Below are 12,905 nucleotides of genomic sequence, written 5' to 3'. Positions count from 1 at the left end.
AAGGCAGTAAACATCTTGGCCCATGCGGCCGCACCCTCTTCTCACACTGCAGCACACTTTGCAGCTAGGATGGACTGGGCCTTACAGTCCTTAGACTGATCTGCAGTACACAAGCAGCTAGAATGTACTGAGCCTTCATTCCTTAGACTTACCTGCAGCACACTCTGCAGCAAGGATGGACTGGGTCTTACAGTCCTTAGTCTGACTTGCAGCACACTCTGCAGTTAGGAAGGACTGTCCTTAGACTGACCTAAGGCACACACTGCAGCTTGGATGACTGAAATTAGAGTCCTTAGTATGACCTGCGGCACACACTGCAGCTCAGGTGGCTGGGCCTCATAGTACTTCGACTTACCTGCTGCACACACTGCTTCTAATCTAGACTGGGCTTACAGTCCTTAGACTGACCTGCAGTGCACATTGCAGCTCAGATGGACTGGACATTGCAGTCATTAGACTTACCTGCAGCATACACTGCATCTAGGATGGACTGGGCCTTACATTCCTTAGTCTGACCTGCAGCAAACTGTGAAGTTAAGGTTGTCGGGGTCTTAGAGTACATATACTGACCTGCAGAACACTGCAGCTCAGATGAACTGGGACTTACAGTTCTGAGACTTACCCAGAGAGCACTCGGCAGCTCAGATGGACTTGGCCTTACAAACCTTAGACAGTCCTGCTGCACACACTGCAACTCAGATGAACTGGGCCTTATAGACCTTAGACTGACCTGCAGCAAACTCTTGAGCTAAGATGGACTGGCCCATACTGTCCTTAGACTGATCTGCATCACAGACTGCAGCACAGAATGACTGACCTTACAGTCCTTAGACTGACATGCAGCAAACACTGAGGCTAGGATGGAGTTGGCCTTACAATACTTAGACTGACCTGTAGCACATTGTGCAGCTAGGATGGACTGGACCTAAGAGTCTTAGACTGACCTGCAGCATACTCTGCATCTAGGATGGACTGGTATTTACAGAAATTAGACTGACATGCTTCACCCAGTGCAGCTAGAATGGACTGGGCCTTATAGTCCTTAGTCTGACCTGCAGCAAACACTGAGGCTAGGATGGGGTAGGCCTTACAGTCCTTAGATTGACATGTAGCACACATTGCAGCTCTGATGAATTGAGACTTACAGTCCTTAGACTTACCAACAGAGCACTCTGCAGGTCAGATGGACTGGGCCTTAAATTCCTTACAATATCCTGCCGCACATTCTGCAGCTAGAATGGACCAGAATTAGAGTCCTTAAACGGACCTGCACCACACTTTGCAGCTAGAATGGAATGAGCCTTACAGTCCTTAGACTGAACTACCACACACACTGCAGCTCAGATGGTCTGGGCCTTATACTCCTTAGACTGACCTGCAGCTCAAACTGAATCTAGGATAGACTGGGCCTACCAGTTATTAGATTGACATATAACACACACTGCTTCTAGGATGGACTGGGCTTATCATCCTTAGACAGACCTGTAGCTCACACTGCAGCTAGGATGGACTAGGCCTTACAGTTTTTGGACTGACCTGGAGGACACACTGCAGCTAGGATGGACTGGGTCTTACAGTCCTTAGACTGACCTTCAGCACACTGAGCAGCTAGGATGGACTGGCCCTTACTGTCCTTAGAATGACCTTCAGCACACACTGGCGTTAGGATGAACTGGGCCTTACAGACCTTAGACTGACCTGCAGCACTCTGTGCAGCTAGAATGGACTGGCCCTTACTGTCCTCAGACTGACCTGCAGCACACTCTGCAGCTAGGATGGACTGGACCTTACAGTCCATAGACTGACCTGCAGCACACTATGCGGCTAGGATGGAATAGGCCTTACAGTTCTTAGATTGACCTGCAGAAAACTCTGTAGCTAGGATATATTGGGCCTTCCAGTCCTTAGACTGACCTGCAGCACACTCTGTAGCTAGGATGGAGTCAGTTTTACATTTATAAGTCTGACTTGCAACAAACTCTTCAACTCATATTGCTGGTGCCTTCCTGTACTTACACTGACCTGCAGAATACACTGCAGCTAGGATGGACTGGGTCATACAGTCCTTAGACTGTCCTGCAGCACACACTGCAGCTCAGATGGACTGGGCCTTGCAGACCTTAGACTGACCTGCAGCACTCTGTGCAGCTAGAATGGACTGGCCCTTACTGTCCTTAGAATGACCTTCAGCAAACACTGGAGTTAGGATGAACTGAGCCTTACCGACCTTAGACTGACCTGCAGCACATAAGCAGCTAGAATGTACTGAGCCTTCTGGCCTTAGACTTATGTGCAGCACAACCTGCAGCTAGGATGGACTGGGCCTTACAGTCAGTGGTCAGACCCGCATCACACTCTTCAGCTAGGATGGACTGGGCCTTAGAGTCCTTAGACTGATCTGCAGCACTCAAGCAGGTAGAATGTACTGAGCCTTCTGGCCTTAGACTTACCTGCAGCCCACTCTGCAGCAAGGATTGACTGGGCCTTACAGTCATTTCTCTGACCTGCAGCACACTCTGCATCTAGGAAAGACTGTGCCTTACAGCTCTTAGACTGACTGACAACACACACTTCAGCTGGGATGACTGAGACTTACAGTTCTTAGACTGACCTGCAGTACACACTTCAGCTCAGATGGACTGGGCCTTATGGCACTTAGTCTTACCTGCAGCACACACTGCTTCTAAGATGGTCTGTGCTTATAGTACTTAGACTGACCTGCAGCTCACACTGCAGCTCAGATTGACTGGGCCCTCAACTCCTTAAACTGAACAGCAGCACACTGTTCAGATATTATGGACTAGGCATTACAGTCCTTAATCTGACCTACAGCATACCCTTCAGCTAGAAAAGACTGGACCTTCCAGTCCTTAGACTGACCGGCACCACACAATGTAGCTAGGATGGACTGAGCCTTCAGTCCTTACACACCCTGCAGTATACTCTGCAGCTAGAATTGAGTGGGCCTTACATTCCTTAGTCTGACATGCAAGAACTCTGCAGGTTGTCAGGGTCTTACAGTACATATACTGACCTGCAGAACACACTGCAGCTCAGATGGACTGGGATTTACAGTCCTGAGACTTACCTAGAGAACACTCTGCAGCTCAGATTAACTGGGCCTCACACCCTTAGACTGTCCTGTTACACACACTGCAGCTCAGATGGACTGGGCCTTATAGTCCTTAGACTGACCTGCATCACACACTGCAGCACAGATGGAATGGCCTCACAGTCCTTAGACTGACATGCAGAAAACACTGAGGCTAGGATGGAGTGGGCCTTACAGTCCTTAGACTGACCTGCATCACACACTGCAGCACAGATGGAATGGCCTCACAGTCCTTAGACTGACATGCAGAAAACACTGAGGCTAGGATGGAGTGGGCCTTACAGTCCTTAGACTGACCTGCAGCACACAAGCAGCCAGAATGTACTGAGCCTTCTGTCCTTAGATTTACCTACAGCACACTCTGCAGTTAGGATGGACTGGGCCTTACAGACATTAGTCTCACCTGCACCATAGCTGCAACTAGGATGGACTGTGTCTTACCATTCTTAGACTGACCTGCAACACATACTGCAGCTAGGAAGGACTGAGCCTTACAGTCCTTAATAGACCTGCAGCACACACTGCAGCTCAGATGGATTGGGCCTTAAAGTCCTTAGACTGACATGCAGTACATTTTGCAGCTAGCAAAGACTGGAACTAACAGTCCTTAGTTTGACATGCAGCACATTGCAGCTAAGATGTACTGGACCTTACAGTCCTTAGACTTACATGAAGCACACTCTGCAGCTAGGACGGACTGGTCTTACAGTTCTCAAACTGACTTACAGCACACACTGCACCTAGGATGGACTGGGCTTTACAGTCCTTAGACTGACCTGTAGCACACTCTGCAGCTAGGATGGAATGGGCCTTACAGACCGTAGTCTGACCTGCAGGACATTGCTGCTAAGATATATTGGGCCTTAATGTCCTTAGACTTACCTGAAGCCCACACTGCAGGTAGGATGGATTGGGCCTTACAAACCTCAGAATGACCTGCAGCACACTTTGCAGCTAGGACAGAATGAGTCTTACTGTCCTTGTACTGACCTGCCGCACATGTGCAGCTTGGATGGACTAGACTTACAGTCCTCAAACTCACCTGCAGTACACACTGCAGCTAGGATGGACTGGGCCTTACAGTCCTTAGAGTGGCCTGCAGCACACATTGAATTTAGAATAAACTGAGATTTACAGATCTTGAAGTGACTTGCAGAACACAGCTTTAGACTGACCTGCAACACCCTTTGCATCTCAGATGGACTAGACCTCACAGTCCTTAGACTGACCTGCAGCACACTCTGTAGGTAAGATGGACTGTGCCTTACAGAAATTAATCTGCCCTGCAGCAAACTTTGAAGCTAGGATAGGCAGGGCCTTACAGTCCTTAGACTGACCTGCAGAACATTTTACAGCTAGGATGGACTGAGCTTACAATCCTTATACTTACCTGCAGCACACTGTGCTGGTCAGATGGACTTGGCCTTACAGTCCTTAGACTGTCCTGCATCACGCACTGCAGCTAGGATTACCTGGGCCTTACAATCCTTAGACTGACCTGCAGCGCACACTGCAGCTAGGATGGACTGGTCCTTACAGTGCTTAGACTGACCTGCAATACACTCTGCAGCTAGGATAGACTCTGTTTTACAGTCCTTAGACTGACCTGAAGCACACACTGCAGTTCAGAAGGACTGGGCCTTACAGTCCTTAAATGAACGGCAGCACACTCTGCAGCTAGGATGGATGGAGCACACAGTCCTTAGACTGTCCTCCCAGACACTCAGTAGCTAGAATGGACTGTGCCTTATACTCCCTAGACTGACCAGCAGCACACACTACAGCTCAGATGGACTGGGCTCACAGGCCTTAGACTGACTTGCAGCACACTTTGAAGATAGGATGGACTGGACCTACAGTCCTTAGACTGCCCTGCAGCACACACTGCAGATAGTATTGACTGGGCCTTACAGACATTAGACTGACCTACAGTACAAACTGCAGCTAGGTTGAATTGGGCCTACCTGTCATTAGAGTGACATGTAACACACACTGCAGTTAGGATATTCCAGGCGTTAAAAGTCCTTAGACTGACCTGTAGCACACACTGCAGCTCAGAATGACTTGGCCTTAGAGTCAACCAACTTGAAGCACACTCTTCAACTAGGATGGACTGGGATTTACAGTCCTTAGTCTGACCTGCAGTACACTCTGCAGCTAGGATGGACTGGGCCTTACAGCCCTTAGACTGACCTGCATCACGCTTTGTGCCTAGGATAGAATGAGCCTTCATTTCTTAGACAGACATGCTGCATGAAGTGCAGCTAGGATGAACTGGGCGTTACAGCCCTTAGACTGACCTGCAGCACACTCTGCAGCTAGGATAGAATGAGCCTGCATTTCTTAGACAGACATGCTGCATGAAGTGCAGCTAGGATGGACTGGGCGTTACAGTCCTTAGACTGACCTGCAGCACACTCTACACCTAGGATGGACTGGGCCTAGATTCCTTATACTGACCTGCAGCACTCACTGCAGCTAAGATTGTCTGGGCATTACAGTCGTTAGACTGACCTGCAACACAAGTAGCTAGACTGTACTGAGTCTTCTGTCCTAGATTTACCTGCAGCACACTCTGAAGCTAGGAAAGACTGAGACTTACAGTCCTTAGACTGACCTGCACCACACACTGCAGCTCAGATAGACTGGGAAAACCATTCGTTCGATTGACATGTAGCACACACTGCAGCTCAGATGGACTGGGCCTTAGAATTCTTCAATTGACCTGCAGCACACTCTTCAGCTAGGATGAACTGGGCATTACCGTACTTAGACTGTACAGCAGCACACAATGAAGGTAGGACTGAGACCTACCTGCAGCAAACACTGCAGCTAGGAGGGACTAGGCCTTTCAGTCTGAAGACTGACCTGCAGCTCATACTGCAGCTAGGATGGACTGAGCCCTCAGCCCTTACACTCAGTCCTTACACTCCACACAGCACACTCTGCAACTAGGATGGATGGGGTCTTACATTCCTTAGAAATACCTGCAGCACACACTGAAGTTAGGAAGAATTGAGCCTTATAGACCTTAGACTGACCTGCAGTACATACTGCAACCCAGATGGACTAGGCCTTACAGTCATTAGACTGACCTGCAGCACACACTGCAGCTAAGATGCAATGGGCATTGCATTTCTTAGACTGACCTTCAGCACTCTCTGCAACTCAGATGGACTGGGCTTACAAAGCTTAGACTGACTGGCAGCAACCTCTGCAGCTAGAATAAACAGGGTCTTACATTCCTTAAACAGTCCTTCATTAAACACTGCAGCTAGGATGGACTGGGTCTTATAGTCTTTACTCTGACCTGCAGCACACTTTGCAGCTAGGATGGACTGGGTCTTACAGTCCTTAGTCTGACCTGCAGCAGCCTTTGCAGCTAGGAAGGACTATGCCTTACTGTCCTTAGACCTACCTGCAGCAAACACTGCAGCTAGGAGGGACTGGGCCTTTCAGTCCGAAGACTGATCTGCAGCACATACTGCAGCTAGGATGGACTGAGCCCTCAGCCCTTACACTGTCCTGCAGCACACACTGCATCTAGGATGGACTGGACTTTACAGATGTTAAAGTGACCTATGTGGCACACACTGTACCTAGTATGCACTGGCTCTTACAGTCCTTAGATGGACCTGCAGCACACTTTGTAGTTAAGATATACTGGGCCTTACAGTCCTTAGTGTGTCCTGCAGCACACTCTGAAGCTACTATGTACTTGTCTTAAATTCCTTAGAATGACCTGCAGCACCCACTGCAGCTAGGATGTACTGAGCCTTCAGTCCTTAGACTTGCAGCATACACTGCAGCTAGGATGGACTGGGCCTTACACTCCTTAGTCTGACCTGCAGCACACTCTGAAGGTAGGACAGACTGGGCCTTACAGTCCTTAGCTGACCTGCAGAACACCTTGTATCTCAGATGGACTAGGCCTTACAGTCCTTAGCTGACCTGCAGAACACCTTGTATCTCAGATGGACTAGGCCTTACAGTCCTTAGACTGACTTGTAGCAAACAGTGCAACTAGGATAAAATGAGCCTTCAGACCTTAACTCTCCTGCAGCACAATCTGCAGCTAGGACTGTCGGGGTCTTACAGTACTCATACTGACCTGCAGCACACACTGCAGCTACTATGGACTGAGACTTACAGTCCTTAGACTTACCTGCAGAACACTCTGCAGCTAGGAGTGACTGGTCATTACAGTTTTTAGTCTGACCTACAGCACACACTGCAGCTAGGGTAGACAGGGCCTGAAAGTCCTTTGATTTACCCTGCAGCATACTCTGTAGCTAGGATGGACTGAGTCTTAATTACATAGATTGTCCTGCAGCACACCCTGTATCTCAGATTTTTGGGGGCTTACAGTCCTTATACTGACCTGCAGCACACACTCCAGCTAGGATAAAATAAGCATTCAGTCATTAGACTCTCTTGCAGCACACTGCAGGTAGGATTTTCAGGGTCTTACAATACTTATACTGACCTGCAGAACACACTGCAGCTATGATGGACTGGGTCTAGCAGTCATTAGATTGACATGTAGCACACACAGCAGCTAGGATAGACTGGGGCTTACAGTCCTTAAACTGACATGCAGCACACTCTTTAGCTTGTATGGACTGGGCTTCATAGTTCCTTAGACTGACCTGCAGCATATACTGTAGCTAGGATGGACTGAGCCTTCAGTCCTTAGACTCCCTGTAGCACACTCTGCAGCTAGGATGGACTGGGCCTTAATGTCCTTAGAGTGGCATGCAACACACTCTGCAGCTCAGAATTACTGTGCCATAGAGAACTAAAACCGACCTGTAGCACACTCTTCAACTAGTATGGACTGGGCCTTACAGTCCTTAGTCTGACCTGCAGCACACCTGCAGCTAGGATGGGCTGGGCCTTACAGTCCTTACTTTGACCTGCAGAACACTTTGCAGCTAGGATGAACCGGGCCTTAATGTTCTTAGACTTACCTGCAGAACACACTGCAACTAGAATGGACTGAGCTTTACAGAACTTAGAATGACCTGCAGCACACACTGCACCTAGGATGGACTGATCCTTAAAGTCCTTAGACTGACCTGCAGCAAATACTGCAGCTAGGATGGACTGAGCCCTCAGTCCTTAGACTGTCCTGCAGCACAGACTGCAGCTAGGATGGATGGACTTTACAGATGTTAAAGTGACCTACAGCACTCACTGCAGGTAGAATGCACTGGCCCTTACAGTTCTTAGACTGTACTGCAGCATACTTTGTATCTAAGATAGACTGGGCCTTAGTGTGTCCTGCAGCACAATCTGAAGCTAGGATGGACTGGGATAACAGTCCTTAGGCTGACCCGCAGCACATATTGCAGCTAGGATGGACTGTGCCTTCAGTCCTTAGATTGACTTGGAGCACACTCAGCAGCTAGGATGGACTGGGTTTAGAGTCCTTAGACTGACCTGCAGCATACACTGCAGCTAAGAATGACTAGGTCTTATAGTCCTTAGACTGACCTGCACTACACTCTGTAGGTAAGATGGACAGAGCCTTACAATACTTATACTGACCTGCAACACACTTTGAAGCTAGGATGGACTGGCCCTTTCTGTCCTTAGACTGACCTGCAGCATACTATGCAGATATAATGGACTGGGTCTTACAGTCCTTAAAATCACCTGCAGCACACACTGCAGCTAGGATGGACTGGACTTTAGAGATGTTATAGTGACCTTTGGCACACACTGCAGCTAGGATGGACTGGCCCTTACAGTCCTTAGTATAACCTGCATCACACTTCGTAGCTAAGATAGACTGTGACTTACAGTCCTTACTCTTTCTTCCAGCACACTCAGCAGCTGGGATGGACTGGCCCTACTGTCCTTAGGCTGGCCTGCATCACACACTGCAGCTAGGATGTACTGAGACTTCGGTCCTTAGATTGACTTGCAGCACACACTGCAGCTAGGATGGACTGGAACTTACAGTCCTTAGACTGACCTGCAACAAACTCTGCAAATAGGATGGACTGGGTCTACAGTGCATAGACTGACCTGAAGCACACACTGCAGTTCAGAAGTTCTGGGCCTTAGAGACCTTAAACATACCCACAGCATACTCTACAGCTAGTATAGACTGGGCCTTACAGTCCTTAGACTGACCTGTAGAACACTCGGCAGCTAAAATGGACTGGGCATTACAATCCTTATGAAGTCCTTCAGCACATACTGCAGCTAAGATGGACTGGGCATTACAGTCCTTAGTCTTACCTGCAGCACACACTGCACCTAGGTTGGACTAGGCCTACCAGTCATTAGATTGACATGTAGCACACTCTGCATTTGGGATGGACTGGGCCTAACCGTAATTAGACTGACATGCAGCACACTCTGCAGCTAGGGCAGACTGGGACTTACACTCCTTAGACAGACCTGCATCACACACAGCAGCTAGGATGGACTGGGCCTTCCAGTACTTAGACTGCTCTGCAGCACACACTGCAGCTAGGATGGACTGGATTTTCTAGATGTTAACGTGACATTTGACACACTGCAGCTGGAATGCACTGGCTCTTACCATCCTTAGACTGACCTGCATCACACTTCGTAGCTAAAGTAGACTGGGCCTTACAGTTTTTGGTCTTTCCAGCAGCACACTCTGTAGCTATGATGGACTGGGATTACAGGCATTAGACTGACCAGCAGCACACACTGCAGCTAGGTTGGACTGGGCCTACCACTCATTAGATTGATATGTGTACACACTGTAGATAGCATGTACTGGTTTACAGTCCTTAGACAGACCTGTAGCACATACTGCAGCTCAGAATGACTGGGCCTAAGACATCTTAAAACTACTCCAGAACATTCCTCAGCTAGTATGGACTGGGCCTTACAGTCCTTAGTCTGACCTGCAGCACACTTTGCAGCTAGGATGCACTGCTCCTTACTGTCCTTAAACTTACCTGCAGCTAACACTTCAGCTAGGATGGACTGGTCCTTACAGTCCTTAGACTGACCTGCAGCACACTCTGCAGCTAGGGTAGAGTGGTCCTTACAGTCCTTAGACTATCCTCCAGCACACTCTGCACTTAGGATGGACTCTGCGTAACTGTCCTTAGATTGACCTGCAGCACACTCTGCAGGTAGGATGGACTGGACTTACAGTCCTTAGACTGACCTGCAGCACACACTGCAGTTAGGATGGACTGTGTCTTACAATCGTTAGACTGTCATGCATCACACACTGCAGCTCAGATGGACTGGGCCTTAGAGTCCTAGACTGACATGAAACACAAACTGCAGCTCGGTTGGACTGGGCCTACCACTCATTAGATTGACATGTAGTACACACTTCAGCTAGCATGTACTGGGTTTACAGTCCTTAGACAGACCTGCAGCACACACTGCAGCTAAGATGGACTGGGTCTTACAGTCATTAAACTGACCTGCAGGACACACTGCAGCTAACATGGACTGGGCCTTACAGTCTTTAGACTGACCTTCAGCACACTCTGCAGCTAGAGTAGACTGGGCCTTACAGTCCTTAGACTGTTCTCTAGTACATTCTGCAGTTAGGATGGACTCTGCCTAATAGTCCTTAGACTGACCTGCAGCACACACTGCAGCTAGGATGGACTGGGCTTACAGTTCTTAGACTGACCTGCAGCACACACTGCAGTTCAGATGCACTGGGCCTTAGAGTCCTTAGACTGACCTACAGCTACAGTGCATACTGCAGCTAGAGTGGACTGGAATTTTCAGACGTTAAAGTGACCTATGGCACACACTTCAGCTAGAATGCACCTACCCTTAGATTCCTTAGACTGACAGCATTCTTTGTATCTAAGATAGACTGGGGCTTACATACCTTAGTGTGTCCTGCAGCACAGGTAGGATGTGCTGAGCCTTCAGTCTTTAGATTGACTTGCAGTACACTATGCAACTAGGATGGACTGGGTCTACAGTCCTCAGACTGACCTGCAGCATTCATTGCAGCTAAGATGGACTGGGCTTACAATCCTTAGACTGACCTGTAGCACACTCTGCAGTTAGGATGTACTGGGCCTACCAGTCATTAATTTGACATGTTGTACTCACTGCAGCTAGGATGGACTGGGCTTACAGTCATTAGACTGACCTGCAGAACAAACTGCATCTCAGAAGTACTGGGCTTTAGAGTCCTGAAACAGACCTGCAGCACACTCTTCAGCTTGTATGGACTGGGCCTCACAGCCTTCAGACTGACCTGCAGCACACACTGTGGCTAGGATATACTGAGACTTACAGTCCTTATACTGACCTGCAGAACATACTGCAGCTAGGATAGCCTTGGGCCAAAAGTCCTTTGATTGAGCTGCAGCATGCTATGAAGCTAGGATGTACTGAGCCTTAAGTCCTTACGGTGTCCTGCAGCACACCTTGTATCTCAGATGGACTGGGCCTTACAGTCCTTAGACTGACCTGCAACACACTCTGCAGCTAGGATTGTCAGGGTCTATCAGTTCGTATACTGACCTGCAGAACACACTCCAGCTAGGATGGCCTGGGCCTACCAGTCATTAGATTGACATGTAGCACACACTATAGCTAGGATGGACTGAGCCCTCAGTCATTACACTGTCCTGCAGCACACACTGCACTTAGTATGGACAGGACTTTACAGATGTTAAAGTGACCTATGACATTGCAGCTGGAATGTACTGACCTTTACATTACTTAGACTGACCTGCAGCACACTTTGTAGCTAAGGTAGACTGGGCCTTACAATCCTTAGTCTGTCCTGCAGCACACTCTGCTTCTAGGATGGACTAGGCTTACAGTCCTTAGACTGACCTGCAGGACACACTGCAGCTAGGATGGACTGGGCCTTACAGTCCTTAGACTGACCTGCAGCACACACTGCACCTAGGATTAACTGGGCCTTACAATCCTTAGACTGACCTGCAGCACACTCTGCTGCTAGGATGGACTGGGCCTTTGTTGGGAACAAAATAAAAAGGGGGGGCTGGGACCCTGGGGAAGAATGGTTGGAAAAATATGCCCATGCCCAGCCAGTTTCCCTGTTCTCTTGTCAGTCAGGCGTGGGAGGGCTGCTATCTACCCTATCCACTCATCCCTGCGTGGGCATTCCTCTATCCCACTCTTCAGTGGGTATTCAAGGGGCAGCCCTGCCTGCGCACCCCCCCCCCCGGAGCTACTTTGCTAAAGCCACCAGGGTTGTGGGAGAGAGGGAAAAGGGAAGAAGTTTACAACACTGACCAGAGTGCGCAGCGGAACTTGAAGGAGCAGAGCAGAGACTCTATGGCTTTAGAGCTTTATTATAGATATGCAGGGGAGAGGGAGAGAGACAGAGAGGGAGAGAGACAGAGACAGAGAGACAGAGACAGAGAGAGAGAGAGAGAGAGAGAGAGAGAGAGAGAGAGAGAGAGAGAGAGAGAGAGAGAGAAGAGAGAGAAAAGAGAGAAGAGACAGGAGAGGAAAGAAGAAGACAAAAAGAATGGGAAGAGGAGAGAGATGTGAGAGAAGAGGGAGGTGAGAGGACAAAGGAATAAGAGAGAGCAAGATGCAGGCTAAGCACCCCTTTTTATGGTCTTCACTGTTGCTAGGTAACTGGGGAGGAGTTTAGCCTGAAGGTCAGAAGCTTGGGCCATTGCTTACCTGACTACTGACCATGCTTCTCTTGTGGGGGCTGTGGGAGGTGATATCTTAGGCTGGGGCCAGAATTCCAGGAGCATGGCCTACCATGTCATGTAGGTGAATTATGAGCATCGAGGTTCAGACCTCAGCTCAACTGGAGACCAGCCTGCAATTC

The sequence above is a fragment of the Mus caroli genome, unplaced genomic scaffold (genome assembly GCF_978045245.1).
Source record: "Mus caroli unplaced genomic scaffold, Mus_caroli_1 scaffold_5, whole genome shotgun sequence".
Taxonomy (NCBI): Eukaryota; Metazoa; Chordata; class Mammalia; order Rodentia; family Muridae; genus Mus; species Mus caroli.
This window is presented reverse-complemented; position numbering follows the sequence as displayed.